The sequence below is a fragment of the Phalacrocorax carbo genome, chromosome 10, assembly GCF_963921805.1.
Source record: "Phalacrocorax carbo chromosome 10, bPhaCar2.1, whole genome shotgun sequence".
NCBI lineage: Eukaryota > Metazoa > Chordata > Aves > Suliformes > Phalacrocoracidae > Phalacrocorax > Phalacrocorax carbo.
In genome coordinates, this window is record NC_087522.1 from 15354698 (window position 1) to 15368685 (window position 13988).

The 13988-nt window shown below is 35.2% G+C and overlaps 1 protein-coding gene across 11 annotated transcripts in view; it reads right to left on the reverse strand.

The window, feature by feature from the left end:
• Positions 1 to 13988, reverse strand: part of RBFOX1 (RNA binding fox-1 homolog 1) — a 1419204-nt gene that overhangs the window by 318963 nt on the left and 1086253 nt on the right. For 5 of the 11 annotated variants that reach the window (XM_064461980.1, XM_064461981.1, XM_064461983.1 and 2 more), the window contains exons 1-2: positions 5011 to 5052; positions 1416 to 1481 (exon numbers count right to left, since the gene is read on the reverse strand). The exons of the other annotated variants lie outside the window; for them this stretch is intronic. The gene's annotated coding sequence lies outside the window, so the exon portion shown is untranslated. Of the gene's footprint in view, positions 1 to 1415; positions 1482 to 5010; positions 5053 to 13988 lie in introns of those variants that run through there. 11 annotated transcript variants of the gene reach the window in all.

Below are 13988 nucleotides of genomic sequence, written 5' to 3' on the forward strand. Positions count from 1 at the left end.
ATCTAAAAAATTATGCATTCCCCATTGACTGTATGCTGAAATGATAACAAAAAAACCAACCCCCTCTGTCTGAACTTGAACACGGTACGTGCTGACAAGTTCTTTCCTTTGAGTATCCAGGACTTTCCTTCTTGCACTTCCTTGCTCCTATCTACCATTCATAAGACTGGCTTCACATTTTAGATCAATATTCCGCAGACAGAATTAACTAACAGATTCAAAATATTCCTAAAACTTCGCTAGAAAAAAAAACAACAAACCAACCCAAACACCACATATTATTTTTTTCCCTTCAGGAAATCCATTTTAAAATCCTGGCAAAATATTGATAAGCAGCACTTTGCTAAAATAAACAGAAATAAAAATCTAGGCCCAAGAGATACATGTTTTCTAAAATTACTAGAACAATACAAAGCAAAACCAAAAGTCCTTACTCTATCATGTTCCCATCTGAGAGATTTTTGGGAGTAGTTCACGCAAAACTTTCATTTAAATCTTCCTGCTGACTAGTCAACCACTGAACGTTTTAGCAAACGCATTTTTCTAATTAATATTGGAATTGGCTACCACTACATAGAATTCTAAACAAGCTAGCTGAGTAGATTAAGATCAATGTTCATATTAATTATTCTCTTACAGTAATTAATAGCTTTCAATTGTTAAGACTAGTACCATCACAATAAAGCATTATCTTCAGTCCAATCTGATATCTAATGTTATTTAGATTATGAACAACTTTTAATAAAGAAATCCTTTGGATATAAAAGGGTTGGCATTTCCTTCTGAGTCTTTCAACAAGGTATTCAGGCCGGTAGCCTCACAATTAATCTTAGCAGTTCATTCATTTTCCAAACATACTTGCCTATTGACTCCTACAGAAAAGTGCTAATTCACTCACTTGCTTACATTAATTATACATAAGAGATAAAGCCAAGGCAATCTGCAAGACACCAGAGACTCCATTAGTTTTCTGTGTAAATTCCAAATTTGTTCCATGTAAACAGAATGAGGCATATTATTGACATTGGTAGGTTCCTGTCCAAACAGTCTCCTGATTATGCGTGCAAGTGAGGCTGATATTACAACACCTTTGCAATTGTTACAGCAATTCTTACAGACCCTATACAAACTTCATCAAGATATTTCTGATGGTTTATCTGCCTTTCAGAATTTCAGAGGCAAGAAAGAAGCTGTACAACACTAAACTTCCATCAGACTTTTCCAGCTTAAGCATTTATGCCTGGTCTTTACACATGCTAAACTACATTTGGTTACCTTGGATTTACAACACTAGAAATAAGTGAAGAAGGTATGAAAAGGTTAGTGGTAGGGCAAACAAAAACTGGTGGGGTGGGAGGGGAAGGACAAGGCAAAGGGAGAAGTGAAAGTTAGAGTGTAGGATAATTTTTATTTACCTGGACTTCTTTACATTGACCTCTGACTGCAACTATATTTCCTCTTGCTTTTTTCCTTCACCACACCTAAAAAGTAGCCCAGAGATGAACTAAATAATTATTGTGCACACTTCACTTTTACCCCATTTCCAACAAAATGTGGTACCTCTCCAGTGTCCAAATTTTCCCTGAAGAATGTGATCCAAAATACTTACAACTTAGCAAACATGAATGATATGTTATACATTCTGCCCAAATGAAAAGGTCTCTTCTCTGAGTGCCAATATATTCCATGCCTGAGGCACAGTATTTATACTGTATAAATTGAAAGCAAGCTGCTTCTTAGAGGTACGACAACACAGGTTTGAGAGAAACAGCTGCAGGTGTGAACAGAAAAATCCTATTGTCATTTGAATCACAGCATACAGACAAATATTCCAATTTTTGTCTGCATGTGAACTTGGTACTGTTTCACAGAACATAAATTTTGTCAATGAAAAATATCTCAAATTAACAATTAATTTGGACATGCATTTGGAGATTAATTTGCATAGATGTGTGTATATATATAAATGTATGTATGAAGAAAAAACCTTACATCAATCAGTACCTTTATGGAAAGGGAAATAGTGATGAACATGGTTTGCTGCCTTTAATCAGTTAAATTAAAATAAAATATCATTAAAATGCAAGAATTAATCTTCAGCTGACACCATAAAGCTAACCAATGTAGTGAATTGTCCATTACCTTAAAAAGGAAAATATAATCCATTTATACAAAGAAATATATATATGCTTATTAATGTACTTATTATTATTAATTTAAAATTCTTTAAATCCGCAACTAATTTTGGTTAAGTTTAGGGGAAAGGAAAGTTATATTAATTCTGTTTTTTCTCTAATATGAATTCAGTCAAAAGAAGTACTTACAAGGAGGATGACAATATTTCAAGCAACTATAAAATAAAAGTGGCAAAAGACACCTTTTGAACCTCTGGCTCTTAAAGGAGCTAGGTGCACCCAGTGTAAGATGGGAAACATCCATCATACTGGAAGATGAAAATTCTTACCTAAAGGAAAAACTGTGCTCAATAATTTATCAATGATGATAATATCTCACTCAGTATTGAGGACCTGTTCATTTCAAAGCAAAAGAAGCTGTCAAAACATCTCCTGTGTTATGAAATTACTCCAGTCTCCAACACCTCTTGAAAAAAAAAGTCAGTGTGTATAAAACTAGGTAGTACTATTCTATTAGACCAACTCTTTCTTACATAAGGTGACCTGCCATCGATATAAGTGCAACTAACTCACTGCAACTGCTAGTAGGTGAGCTCATAACATTATCTTTCTCTGTCAGCAGCTCAGTTTTGGAGCCTGGTGCATGACAGTCATGTTCGGTGTAAAACAATGTGCTTGAAATAAACAAGACTCTCTTCAAATACATTGCTTTCTCCTAAGAAAGCATGTCAGGTGAGATAAAAGGCTACTAGTGCATATACACTCTTACAACTGAAACGCAAAAGTAACTTCCTTCCATTTGTGGCGGATGTTGCAGTGGGGTTGGTGATGCCATACCACCACCTGAAGAGCTGGCAATGTAATGCTGTCCTGTTCGAGTTGATCATTGTTTAGTTAATTCAAGGAATTTCTTTAATGGCAGCGTAAGAGACTTCTCATAAAATATTCTTTTAGAAACAAAAATTAACTTTGGACCATCAACCTTGACGATGTTCCTTAATGCTTGAAAGCAAATGCAAAAGTGTCAAAAGATGTGCATTATGCAGATCCTGTGGTCACTATTAAAGATTAAATATGCATGAACTGGCAAGAGAGAGCTGCACTCCAAAGTATAACAGGCTTGAAAATGCCAATTTAAGCGAAACAAAGATTGTGTGAGCTCTTATTAATTCTGTGTGTTAAGGAAACATTTTCTAATAGGGAACATTTCTGTTAAGAAACTGAAAAGTAATGTATTATGTGATAAAAAAAAAATAGTCACTGAATATACAGAGAAGTGCAGCTTCTCAATTTGAGGTATACTTAGTGAGACTTACTCCATGAGAATATTTAAGTGAAAATAAGCCATTTTGAAAACCATTTCATAGCAAAAATAAGTTAATATCAGTTATAAACGATCTTGTTGATAGTTACTATAAGCTATAGTTTCACACTTAAGTAAGGAAAATCCTTAAAAATACCAAAACTCCTTAATGCAAATAGACCCACATCAAGAGTGGTCTGACCTCAAACATAGGCAGTCATCTCTACCAAAAATAAAGGTAAGCAAGCAAAGGGGTTCTGCTAGAACTGTTTTGTTACAGTGTAGTATCAGGGGTGGTGGGGGGAGGGAGCCAAAAATCACTGACCCTGCAAGAAGAGGAGGCAAGGAAATGCCAAAAAGAAAAGCCCACTTTTGAAATTTTATGCCTGGGAAAATGTAAAGAGAGGGTTGTGGGCTGAGGGTTGCCTATAAGGAGCTACTATCTGTGAATGAAGACATTATCCTTTGATACTTTTTGATTCCTCTTGTTTTCATCAAAATGTGACTTTGTACTTTTTTTGTTAATAAACAGGAGAGACTCAAAGAAGAAAACGTCTCTATTTTCAATTTATCTCCTAATGAAAGGAAAACACAACACCTTGAGAAATTTTGGATGGCCGCTCAAGATAAAAATAACATCAGGAAGATTATTAAAAATTAAATAATTGCTTTGTTTATTCATCTGAGATGAAGCATTAATTTGGAGAAGGCAAAGCAGATAGGGTGTGTCATCTTATAAAAGACAGTAATTCTTCTTTGAAAATGAGGCATTTTTAATAATTAGTTAGCCTTTTACATGGAATTGTAACTTCTCAGAGGTGTAAAAAAATGTATTTGATTTATAGGCACTTGGTGCAGTTCAAGGCATTCTATGACAGCATAATCTACTTGTGGCACCTTATCCTTATCAGGCATCTGTCTGTCTTGATTTCCATTCGCAGCATCTATCTATAGGGTAGACTGCTATAACCTTCCCCCCGACCCTTTTTTTTTTCTCCTTTATGTTCTGCTTTCCCTCTCTCTTCTCCTTGCTCCTTTTCCAATTCTGCATTTTTTTGAATGACACATTTGTCTCTTCTTACCCTGACTTGATTAGTTACATCAACGGATCCTATATCCTACAATTCCACTGACAACTGTGAATCAAGCAAGCATGTCCTCTAAATATGTCACCATTTGCAAATGTTTCTGTATGAACTAAGATACAAAATATCACATGACAATACCTATGTATTTTTCCCCACTTCAGAACCACAAATTGTAGCACTGAACTCTTTAGTGCATAGCTCCATTGCATTGTGAAGCATAAAGTATCTAAGATACAAGCAAATAATTTAATATAATTATCCGCTATAAAGATACAAGAAATGCCTTTATCAGCAACTCCACCTTTGGATTCTGGTGCTTACAAATGAAGGAATGATAACTAAGCTATCTTCTACCCACAGAACTGTTGAAGGTATACTTCAGAAATTATATGTAAGCAATTCAAAAAAAGTTTTAGAACTTCATTATTAGTGCATTAATATCATTAAGTAGCTAAGGATGTGCAGCAAACCCAGATATACTCACTCAATATGGGATGCAGAGCTTTGTAAGGTCAGTGTATGTCTCCTAAGGTGGCCGAAAAAAGGGGAAGGAGGAAATGAAACAGATTGGTGTTAAGAACAATATTAAAAAATAGTGTCATTCACCTTTTCTTCACAAAAACAACTGTTGCATGTTAAACAATGTGAAAGTCCCAATTGTAAAGCAAATAATCATAAAAATAACCATTAGAAAATATTTTGCTTGTTTTGTTTTGGTTATTTGCTTTTAATTTAAACCAGCCACTTGGCTTTCCAGTTTTTAATTCTGAAGTCCTTTTTGGTCTGCTCTCTCCTGTTGTATTTCTGTGAGCTTGGGTAAATGGTATAGTACTGATTAAGTTTACTAACTCTTAATAATGATATTAATAGGCATCACTTTCTTTTAAAAAAATCTACCTTGCTAATTACAACCTGAAAAACATAGACGCTATTTTATTAATGAAGAAATCCTATTCTACTGAAAACCATGGCTATTCTGATTTTGCCCAAAAGCTGCCAAGAAAACCAGAAACAAGGCCATTATTTGCATGTAACTCTTGTAGAAAGCAATAATCTAAATGGAATATACACTGTTTAATATATAAAAAGTTATTAAAATATTAAAATGTAGTTAAAATTAAAATATTTAAATGCACTCACTGGTTATTTATAACAGTTCAGAAATGTAATGTATGCAAATGACTGGCTTTTTATTTATTTATAAATATGTTAGCATAACCAATCTCATCTAAAAATACATTAAAAAACATAATTTAATCCTGATATGATAATTTTATCCATTGGCTCATCACAACTTTTAATCCATAGTACTAATAAAAGGCACTAGAAATAATCTATATATTGTTCACCTGTAAACAAGTATACTTAAATGAAGTGCATTCTTTTAACCCAGTTAATTAAACACATATTCCATTCTTACCTAAATAAAAATATTTATGCACACATGTGAACAGTAGGAAAAAATGTTTACTTCTTTATTCATTTTATTTATTTGAAATGGGTTTATGTGACACCTAAAACTAAGGATCTTAAAATGAGTAATACCGCAGTACTTCAGAGCACATGCAATATGATCACGTTAGACTGGCTGACCTCAGTGGAATAAAGTCTATCAACAAACAAGTGCTTTACTGAATCGTATTTCATTTAATAATACCTGTAAATGTGACTCTAGCAAAGCTCCAATATCTTGCACTCAACCAGAAATGTAAAGAGACATTTTCAAAAGCCAGGGCAAATGCTATGGATGACTTTCCCTGGCTTTCACCAGGCACTGCCATTAGAGTGCTTTAGCTTCCATTAAGTTGTCACTTCCCTGTGCTGCCAGCTTTCCAAGGGGGACAATTCGTTCTGACAGAACCATGGCCTGTCACATAGACTAACAGTTCAGTAGAAATGAACAGGAAAACCCTCAAAGCTGATGGACTTATTAGTGATTGGAGCTGGCATATATATTGCTTATATGTACAAAGCTAAGTAATTAATAAGCTCTAACCTATCCACCCCAAGTACCTCATATTTGTTTGCAGAATCTTAATTCATGGCATATAAATTTAAAACACACACAGATGTCCTTTCATTGGATTTTGAACTTTACAGTTGTTTAATTAGCCCTTATTAATTATGTCAGTTTTGTAACAACATCTAGTTCATACATATTTTTAATACATAAGAATTGCCATACTGACTAAGAGAAAAGGCTCATCTAGTCCAGAATCATGGTAGCAAACAGTTAGGGAACAAACATAAGAAATGTTATGTGGAGCACAGCACTTGTCCTCAGAATATAATCCTGCAGTCGGCAGCTTCTGAGTCTCCTGAGCTAGAACTTGTATACAGATCACTGTATATTCCAGCCATTACTCAATCTGTCTTGTTGGAGCCCAAATAACCTGTAAGTTCTGCAATTATGGTCCATGTGGAAAAAAAATAAAAAGTACTTTGTTTTGCTAATATTGAACTTGCTGACTGACAATATCACTGAGTACAATTCTTGTACTGTGAAAACATTCCAGCCCCTTTGACACACTGCTGATTGTATAGACCTTTCTTTTCACTTAGCTGTCATTATTCCAAGCTCAAGAATCCTAATCTATTTAAGCTTTCATCCAATAGAAGCTATTTTGTACTTCTTGTTATTCTTGTCATCTTCTGTCTCAGTATCTTCTCTGTTTCTACCTATTGGATGGCCGGAAATACACTTGCTATACAAGACATGAATGCATGAAGGATTTCAGCATTAAAGATCTCCACATCATTCCAGTTTTCTGTCACAGAAATTAGGATCATCAGTCTTTAACATGCTCATTGTACTTTAAGCTTTAGTGACAACAGTTAAGGAGTTATAAATTATATTTTATCCTCGGCCAGTTTCAACAAAAGAGCTTCGTACAACGTGAAGACAAACAAATTAATTGACTTAAGTAACAGTCTGTCTCTTTACATGAAGCATTACAGAGAGCAGAAGTCAAAGATACAAATTATAGATTGTAAAGATACAATTATAAATATGATCATCACAAAAATAAGCCAGTAAAGTATTTTCCTCTTATAAATCCTTAAAAGGTTTCTATCTCTCTCCTACTACATCCATGCTCATCTCCCCTGCTGGAACTCAGTGGTTGCTATTGTGGTTTATAAACCTGCTAGAAGTTATTCTACTGGGCTGCAGAAGGAGGCAGTAGGGCCCTGGAAAGAGTGGCAGAAACAGTGTACATTATGTCAAGAGAGAGGAATCGGAATATTCAGACACTGGGAAACGAGACACTGGTACACTAGTGGTAGCAAAAGCCAGACTGGAGACAGAGTTATGGCCAGCTGGCTGAGAAGGGAGGATGACAGCCATCAGATTAACTGAGAACAGCCAGGAGTCTTGAACACCACCACAACAGAGACTTGGCCCATCATTAAAGACAGCACAAAGTCCGTTAAATGTTTTGAAGGACATAAGCCGGACAATTGTTGAAGGGGAGAAAAATAAAGTAACAAAAATTTAGAGGGCAGAGGAGGTGAAGACATTTTACTAATTCATGGGAGGTTAAGATAAAATCTAGGTTAGAAAAAGATTAGATAAAGGTGTGTAAGGACAATATACAAGAATGACTAGAGGTAGGTATGTGAGAGGCTAAAGATAAAAACAAAACAAAAGATGCAGAGCTGAAGTATTAAAAGGATGGAAATAAGGCTGACTACTTAATGTGGAAATGAAACAAGTAAAAATTATTGGAAGAAAAAACTATTCAGAAATGCATCTTCCTCACTAGGCAAGCGATTAGGTAGTAGAAATTCAGTTTTCCAGCAGCTGACGACTCAAGATTTAGTGAAAACTCTTCATGGGGATGGAATAATATATTTTCATTACCTTTCTTATTCTCTAAAGATATAAATTTTGGAAGCTCAACATTATTTTTGAGTCTTACAATACTCTGACATTTATGTTTTATTATTATTATAATAATTATAATTATTATAATACATAATATTTATTATTATTACCTTGATTTTGGAAATAGATGTTAACTACTCAGCAATACATGTTTCTTAGCATATAGTAGGACTTCACCACAATCAAAATAAATTGCCTCCAGTTGTGTTTGCATATTAATATTTTTAGTTGTACAATTATTGGATGCCTGTGGTATCACCTTTAACATACCAAGTGAAGGGACATGTAATTCTCTGCTGTGGAGATTACTCTAACAACAGACATGACCATTTAGAAGGTCAATTGTTTAGCACGTCTAGGATAAATTTTATTGGCTTCTAATTATTACTCTTAGCTTTACCATGTTTTGCTTCCCTAATCACAAATTTGACATATTTAAAGATTTATTTAAGATGCCAAGGTGCAGACACTCATACATCACCAGTCTTGGTGATTTGCTTGCATACAACATGAAGTGATAAGCTGTATCTGACCTAATACAACACTTGGACTAAGATAAAACTGTACAAACTGATTATTGCCAAAATTCAAACTATATAGCATGGACAGAGAGTGACAGAGAGTGACAGAGATGCTTGATTTGCTTAAAAGAGATGGATTAAGTTAGCTGGTGCCACTGAATGCTCAAAATTACATTTCTGTTATTACATATACACTCTGACCCATTATTAACTAAATGAGGCAGGCTCTGAATCAGGCCCTCTAACTCCCAATGCCCATTCATTTTTTCCCCAATAAAGAGCCATTACAGGTTTGGATTTTTATGTTTTGCACAATCAATCTTACTAATAAGGTTTTTAGAACAATTCCATTTAACGAAGATATTTCTTGAAAAGAGTTTTAACCTGAACTGCTCAGAATTTTCTTCACATACGTCTCAAGGTAAATAGAATGCTTCACATAAATCACAGAGAAACTTCACCAGTTTACTTCCATGTTATTGTTAACATTAGGACTTCTGGGACAGTTGGAAAAAATCAAGGTTGAGCGACGTCTTACGTTGCCAGATGGTCGGGCTATTGAGAACCAGCATCAGAGAACAATTAATCAAGTTTTCATTATGAGTAAAACCTAAGTACGGGAATACTCAGTTGAAAAACTTAAATCTGACAAACTTGTTGGTCGAGTAGAAGCAGTAAACTGTTGTTTGGTTTGGTTTAGATTTTTTTATATACTTGTTCTAAAGTGCTTGTTACATTTTGTAATATGCCTAATAGCTGCATTGAAAATAAAATTTCCGTTCTTTGACAGGCTCCCCGCCCCCTCAAAAGCCAACTTCCAACTAAGCTCATCAATTACTCCTAACAGTCTAAATAGTTGGCAATGTTTACACAACATCCTTTCAGAGTTATTCAGCTCGATCTTGCAGCTCATTAAAAGGATCTCTATTTATTTGCTGTGTGTTACAGTTCTTAACTTTGGCACAACATGCAAAAAGGAAGCCAATTTTACTTTTCCCTGTGGTGTTAATTGGTAGAGCATGCTGCCTGCCTCTTCATTAATTATGTCAATGTGTATGAAACTTTCATTTTCATGGCAGTGTATTAACAAAGCTTTGCAATGAAGCTGACAAAAAGCCAGCAAACTCCAGTTTATAAAAAGCGGATAATGAAGGCTAGCAATGGTCAGAATATAATATTTATTTCATAAACCAGCTTTTTTCCTCCTTATCCCTTTCAGATACCATCTAAAGCAAGCACTTTCTGAAACAGACGAGATCAACTTTGCTGTTGAAATAAATCTTCATACAACACACAGATAATGGATCTGGAAACACTGTAACTTCACAGGACACAAAGAATGAGAGAAGCACTTCTAGTCCAACTGAAAGCGTTTTGCTCCTAAGACCATCTTCAGAAAATTTACTGATCTCAACCCAGCAAGTGTAAAGGAATCACTCACTGCTCGACAGCTCACTAAACACTGGGTTGTTTTTTTTTTTTTTGTCTAAAGACAAAACCAACACTACCACAACAAAACTAGACACTGTCCACATGAAATTCTTCTGGATGCCTTCAGCCTACTTCTGTTCACTAACTACAAACGTTGGTAAGAGGGACACCTAGCTTTTCTCCATTCTTCACCCCCCCCCCCCAAAAAAAAAAAAAAAAAAAAATCCCAGTCAGGTCTCAATGACTTCAGATACAGCACACAGAATTTAACTACACTGGGGAGCCTGCCTAGAGACAGAGACTTAAGTAACAATTAAGGTATACGATAACCCACTTCACTTCTTCCTGGAAATTCTGAAATGCTAAGCACAATTCCATATTTTAAGAGATGTAAAGCATTACAAACTATAAATTAAATACATTAAGAAGTTCCATCTTACATTCTTGGAATTACATCATAAGATCTTGGAAATTACAACTAGAGATGCTTTCAAGTTGCCACTGAGGCTGTAAATGCTACAGACAAAAGTCACAGATGCAGGTGCTTGTTTCTCACCCCAGACCTCTTCTGACTTAAGAGACACTCACATTGCTAATACCTATATTTGAAGGATTTAAAAAAGAAGAAACAAACCAAAATAAACCCCAACCAACCAAACAAACAAACAAAAAACCCAAACACAAACCCACAGACAACTGAATTTACATTCCAGTCTATGATTTAGCCCCTTTCCTTCCATACTTCACTCCATTAAAATTATTTGGGATATCCTTAAACTAGTTCTTTGCAGTAAGACCAAGTAATAAAAAGAGGCAAAACTCTCTTGAACTGAAACCCATTCCTGGCTTCAATTCTTCAAGTCAGTCTTCTCAGGATCCTCCTCCTTTTCTCACTTGGACTCAGGGCACCATTCTTAGACTCCCATTATTTGACAGATGCTTCACTGCAGGGCAGGTCTGTGTTCTCCTCTGTTCCAAACAACCTCGTCTCTAGGCTCTTCTTCCCTTCCTCTCTGGTTGTTAAGTCCCTCCTTTGTAAGTTCCAAAGTAATTTATAAACACCATGTTTCTTTGCTCCTACTGCCACAAAACCTACATCGAAGATTTATGTTTTTTCAACTCTTACCATCTCTTCCTTCCAGTCAGTTTGGAAAAGCTATGACAAGGATGCATCATTAAATGTTTTCTGCATTACTACTTCTTATCTTCCACAGGAAATAGCTTTGCAAAGACACACAGAAATTAAACTGGACCTATAAGAAACAACTGAACAGTCACATCTACTATTCTATAACTGAAACAAGACTTCGGAACAAAATAAATACTCCGGAAAGATTTGCACCCTAAATGCATTTGTTCTATAGAGCTGTGGTAGCTGGCTGCAGAAGTATAATTTTAGGAACAGGTTTTGAAAATAGGTTTTAAAATAAGGTACTTACTCCTATTCTCCCTAGAGGTAGATGACATATCAAGAGTGCATTGTACAGTGTTAGCTATTCCCTTTGAATTTCCTGTGCAGTTATTTGTTATTTCTGTATAAAATACTGACTTTACATTAAGAAATGGGGCTGTACAGTTTCTTGGAAATTTGACTGTTGATATTAATTAGAAACTGTAAAAAATACTACATGGGAATTTTACAAGAATTGCATACCTAATGGAAAGCATGTGTGAGGGAGAGCAGGGGAACTCTTTAAAAAATAGATTTATGGTCATTTTAGCCAGAATTCATCAAACCTGAAAGCTTATATACCAAAGGTAGTTGATGGATAATTTTTTCTCTTCCATATGGATAATTTTTCCTCTGTCACATAGATAAAATGTTCTTTGTCAGCAGCTACACTTTCCTGTCAGATTTTATACTTCAGTGAAGAATGTTTTATGTTCAGCAGCTGGCACGTAAGTATTCTCATGCAGTTACTGCATTTCTACACTTTATAATTCTACAAGGTTAGACTGTGTTTCCTTATGTTTCCATCCCAACCTAAACCAAACAAAAACAGCCTAAAAGAAAAAAGGAACTCAATACAGCCTACCTATTTCCACATACCACCAGCCTTATCAATTTTTTTTCAATGACATATAATTATGCTAAACATCCACAGCTGCGTACTCCAGAGCCTGTAAGGCCAAAATTATCGTTTTATTTCACATATAATACAAAATATAACATACTTCTGAATCAACTCTTGTTCAAAGTAGAATATTTGCTTTGGGAAAAACAAAACGCCAAAATTCTCAGAAAGGCAGAAGTAACTCTCCAGAAAGTTGCATCAATGCTTAAATTCTCTCAGTGCCAAAATCTTTTAACCTTAATTTGTCTAGTTTTGATTTCTGGATATTGGCTGTTGTTACACTTTTGTTGGTTCAATGGAAGAAACCTCTGTTATCACAGTTATGTTCCTTGGTAAGTATGTATCCATTGGGAACAGATCACTACTTACCAACTCTGGTCAAGTCAATCTAATAGCTTGCTTTTCTTTAAATCATATGATTTTCCTACATCTTTCACTATCAAGTGTATTTCCCAACCTACTAGTAATTTTCATGGAGTTTCTCTAACTTTGCATTTTATACACAGCTATAGAGAGGTTTCTAAGTTTTCCCGGGGCAACAGTTGGTATAACTAGATGTTTTGATCTTGCCCAAAGGCGTCCCAGTGGGGGGGAAGGAGGCTCAGCCCGTTGACTGGTCCCAGAAGTCAGAGTTAGGTACACGATGGTATCTCCACCAACACCCTCTTTCTCTTCACATATTTTATACTATTTTTTGTCTTTCAGGTGGAGCTTGAATGACTCTAGTCATACATACCTTTATTATGACTGGTGTAAAATTTCCTCGCTTTACTTTTAAAAGCATAGACTTTAGGAGTTAGACTTTAGCATATACTAAACTTTAGCATATAGCCATGGATTTAACAAATAAATAAATAAAAATCAACTGACATGTATATGCTACATCAAAAAAAAAAAAAAAAGGAAAAAAAACCAGGGAAGTTTTACCATCACTGAACCAGGCAAAAGAAAGCCTGTGATTTGACAGAATGGCATCAACACCTCCAAAGAACTTAAGTAATCTTTTATTTTACTATATTCTGAGTAATTGGAGACTAGTTTTATGAAGAAAGATTGAACCTGCAAAGGACTCCAAGAGAATGTATAGGCAAACTGGTATGCTGCACCAGAGCATATTGTCACTGAGATGAACAACATAAGATGCAGGAAAGGCAAGAAGACAAAAACTACAGCATGGTGCAACAAGTACTTACACATAGCTGAACATAAGGAAGCTTCCACACCACCACAGAAGTTGGCTGGACAGGTTGAGGGTCAGCTTTCACAGAAGGCAGAGCAGATGTACTTTGTATTCAGACAACAATTAGGCAAGACTACATCTGATTACATCAGATAAGAATAAAATTTCAGATTTTATTTGCTCTACAGAACAGTTTTTATACATTCTATCTGTAGATTAATGTTCCTGATACTTTGTGTTTTTCTTCCCCCCAGAGATCCTCAACTGTTACAGTAAAAACTGATTCTTACTTACATCTTGAACTGTTACGTACAGTGCTCTGGGCTAAATCAAGAGTTGTATTCCTTGTGGGTTTTTAAGACATTAAAA